This window comes from Macadamia integrifolia, chromosome 12 (assembly GCF_013358625.1).
Source record: "Macadamia integrifolia cultivar HAES 741 chromosome 12, SCU_Mint_v3, whole genome shotgun sequence".
Taxonomy (NCBI): domain Eukaryota; kingdom Viridiplantae; phylum Streptophyta; class Magnoliopsida; order Proteales; family Proteaceae; genus Macadamia; species Macadamia integrifolia.
Genome location: NC_056568.1, coordinates 4,411,024 through 4,415,218, shown reverse-complemented (window position 1 = coordinate 4,415,218; position 4,195 = coordinate 4,411,024). Strand labels below are relative to the sequence as shown.

Below are 4,195 nucleotides of genomic sequence, written 5' to 3'. Positions count from 1 at the left end.
AAAAAAAAAAAAAAAAAAGGCAGCCATGGGTAGAACGGTTTTGGTGATTGAAGCCATGTTGTTGTTGGTAGAAAAAGACAGAGATATTACTTCTAATTATGTGTTTGATATGAGAAGAATACTTGAAATTTTCTTTTGGTTCTCTTGGTTCTACATAGAATCTAATCTAGATTTATAGTAGTTGGAACAAAATCAATCACATGGAAAAAACAGAGTATAGCCTGCCATATTTTGAAAAAAAGTTGCCACAAGGTAGAGAAGCTCTAATCAGCTCCTTTGGATTGAGTGTGCTGTTATAGAAGGGTAACTAATTCCCCAAAAAATATCAAATAGATCTGCTGGGTAGGTTAGAATTAATTTTAGATTTAACTGATTTGAAAAAAATACCCCAAAATAGAGTATCACATGGAGTGATGGAGAACTTCAATTACAGAGAATCAGGGAGGCTGATTAGCATCAAAACATAGCTTGAGTGTACCTTCAAAAGATGGATTCAAAAACAAAAATCGAACCTACCAAAAGATTAAAACAATGAAAAATTAAAGAATGAGTTCAACAAACATACCTTCCATATCAAAATTCAACAGAGAACACAAAGATGATTGATAGAGGCTCTGACGACAAGAGATGAGAGAAGGAAGAAGAAGAACTGATTGCCCAAGTCAACAATGGAGACATACGGGTCTTAGGTCTCTTTTGACTGAAACCCAAATCATAAATACTTTACAGTTTTACTACTACTCTTCTCGTGTGATGACACGTGACTGAGAAATGTAATAGGAAGAGACTTGAAAGCTTTATCAGAACTCTTAATAAAATCCAGGGAAGAGCTTCCATTGAAAACCCTTGACAAATATTAGAGAAGGATTAAAGATTACGTTCTTGTAGCAAATGTGTTTGAAGATCAGATGCTTCAGGCTCTTGAAGATGGAAGAAACTACAGTCTAAGAAGATGTAAACCACAGTCGATTTTCCAAATCTCCAGTGAAGTTTTAGGCATTAGTTTAGGGACGTCCGAGAACACAATACCAATGAGCGATTGAGGAGGTTTTCACAAGTTCCAGAGTAGCACTCAGGAGCTTTGGGAAGAGCAAGGTTGTTTCTCAAGAGTTGCAGAGCAGTGGTCCAGTGGAATAAGGGGAGTTTTGGCCTCAACTTGTTTCTAAAAACAGCAAAATAAGCATCGATTGACAACGTTCCATTTCTACGTTTTCTTGTTCCCAGAAACGGAGAAACAACCTAAAAAGCGTTTGATAAAATTGTTCCGTTTCACTTGTTTCTAGAAACATAAATCAAAATTTATGCCTATTTACAATTCTAGAAACGACTTTGATAAAACAAGTCGGACTTGTTACGTCATTTATAGAAACAATTTTTAGAGAAAAAAAGGCTATTGTACCCGATAAATCTCTCAACTATTTAAACCTAAAAAGAGGTAATCAGACCCTCTCTCTCTTTTGGGCATCCGATGACTCTATTGGATTTTTTAATGACATTATGTTTGCAAAAAATGTTTCGAGAAACAGGTTTATCAAGCACAAAAAAATTAGTTTTTGTTTTTGGAAACATAAAAAATTGTTTCTGTTGTTTTTAGACACAGAAGCAGCAAAAACATTATCAAACAGTGCTAAATGCCTGTTTGATAATGTTTCCAAAAACACGTTTCTACCGTTTCTGTTTCAAGAAATGGTAGAAACGGAACAAAAAGCGTTTGATAAACCTGTTCTGTTTCTACTTATTACAGAAACATAAATAATAATTTATATTGATTTATGGTTCAAGAAATAGAAACGACGGAAGGAGTGGAACTTGTTCCGTCGTTTCTTGAAACAGAAATGAGTGAACAATTTTAACCCCAAACCCTGACTTTTCCCTTCGACAGTCAACTCCATTGTCTCTGTTCGGAACACAACTGAGAGCTTCGTACCACTCCGCAAAGCTGCAACCTCGTGAAGTCGACTGGAGCACCCATGAACTTTTGACATGTCTTCTCTAAATGCAAAGATTCATCTCAGGGAACTGGAAATCGTACTGCTCGTGAGTTGTAAAGGAATAAAAGGGTAGCATACAAGAGAGGCGAGGTCGATCGTGCTTTCACCACGGAAATTTGGCGCACATAATCTTCTCTCTGTTGAAGAACCCTAGATTTGCTTCAAGTTAAGCCAGCGACCTCTTCTCTCATCAGTGTGTGAATTCTTCTTCCCATTTGTATGCATAAACCCTAGCTTCAATGTCGCAATTTGGGGTTTTTTTGTTTCTTTCTGATGGACTTTTGAGTAGTGAGATCTTGAATGGGATATTGAGGAACATTCGGAGGCTAGGTTATGATTAGTACTGAATTTTTTTTTTTACCATGGAAGCTAGGGTTTTTACTCAAATTTGCTCTTGCGTGCTGCTCATTCGTATTTCTCTGCCTGTTTATCAAGTAATTTTTTTTCATTTGTTCCTGTTGGAGGATTTCGTATCCTATTCCTTGTATGTATTCCATTATTTTCCCTCTGTAGTTTAAAAAGCTAAAGTTTTTTTTTTTTTTTCATTTTCTTCTATGGTTATGCGGTTATATTTTATTGGTATGATTTTGGATGACTTTCTTATCATCATCATCTATGGATAGATGAGCAGTTACCTGATTCCATTGTGGTTTGTCCTAAACTCATGATGTTACTGTGTGTATAGAATTGAAAATCAATTTATCAAACACTAATTCCTATTGAAAATGTTTCTTAAAACAAGGTTTATCATACATCTAAACAGAATGGGAATTTCTATTTCTGTCATTTTTTGAAACAGAAACGTTATCAAATAGTGCTTTAAATATAACATGTTTCGCCATTCATGTTTCTTGTATCATAAATTTTTATGGATTTCCATTTATATTTCAAAAAACAAATAAAACGGATTTTTCAAACGCTTTTAGACCATTTTTTCGTTTCTTCACCTAGAAAAACGCAGTAACACGTATCCAGAACCATTAACAAATGGCGCCTAATTGTGATTATTTTGGTTCATACTTCATACACAGATTTTTCATGAGCACATGTTGTAACTGTTCAAAACATAAGGGTAAATGGGTAACTTCAGACATTTTTATAATTTCAGATAAAATACTCTCTCTCCCCCTCTCCCCGAGGGAACCCGAGTAAACCCTATATTCTCGCTTTCTCCCTGCGATCTGCTTATGTCTTCTTCACAGTAAGCAAACGAATCTCCCGCAGACCCTATTTTATCAGGGGCGTTGTCTCTCTGTCAATTGATTTCTCCATTCTGGTTTCAGGGTTTAAAGAAGTATCGCCTCCTGGGTAAGCAGACCAAGAATCTCTAGGAGACCCTATTTTCGCAGGTGCGTTCTCTCTCTCTCTCTCTCTCTCTCAATCGATTTCTCCATTCTGGTTTCACGTGTAAGTTCTTTAATTTTATTTTCTCTAGTTACGTCGCCATTTATAACCCCTTGTTAATCTCTAAATGTTTTGAATTCCATGGATTATACAGTAGTTTGAACGGTTCAATATCAGGAAATTTTCTCTTGGGTAGGTTGTAATTTGGATTTAAGGTCTTGTCTTCTATTAGGTTTGAATACATTTCCCTGTTTCTTTCATGATATTGAAAGGGTTGAATGTATGACATTACTACATAGGTGTAACTCCTTCAAGATCTAATTTCCTAATAGTGTCCATTTTTCTAGCTATGAACTTGTTGTTCTTTGCAATTCACTCAATCAATTTTCTGATATGTTTAGAGTCTCACATCTATACTCGAACTGTCCAACTGGTATTGTCTGGATTTTTAGAGACCATGAAGGTTATATTAAGTGTGTTTCCCTCCCCTGGTATCTTCTTAGGGAAGGTTGGGTATTCTACCATATTCAGAATTTGATTTGTGTTCTCATTCTCATATTCAGATTTCTGCTTTGAAACAATTGATTTCTGGCTTCCCAGTTCAAGTCTCAGTCTGTTTACTCTCAATTCTGATTTGTTTTGCCGAAACTGATACAGTTTACGGCTAACTCCTCAACTTAAATCCCTATTTAATATTCGTTTTGAGTTCTTCAAATTCCCAAATCAATTCTGCAGTTTCTCTACCTAATATACTGACCCTTCAGTTAAAATTTCAGACCCATCAGATCTGTTTTGTTCGAGTTATTAGAGTTCCCTCAAATCTGATTTTAGTTCATTTCCCTGAGATCCTAAAATTTCTG

General features: G+C 35.6%; 1 protein-coding gene across 1 annotated transcript in view; it reads left to right on the top strand.

Moving 5' to 3' along the window:
• The first annotated feature begins 3,070 nt into the window (after positions 1-3,070).
• LOC122058057 (glycylpeptide N-tetradecanoyltransferase 1-like) overlaps positions 3,071-4,195 on the top strand; it is a 15,627-nt gene continuing 14,502 nt past the window's right edge. The window contains exons 1-2 of the mRNA XM_042620477.1: positions 3,071-3,192; positions 3,275-3,340. The gene's annotated coding sequence lies outside the window, so the exon portion shown is untranslated. The remainder of the gene's footprint in view (positions 3,193-3,274; positions 3,341-4,195) is intronic.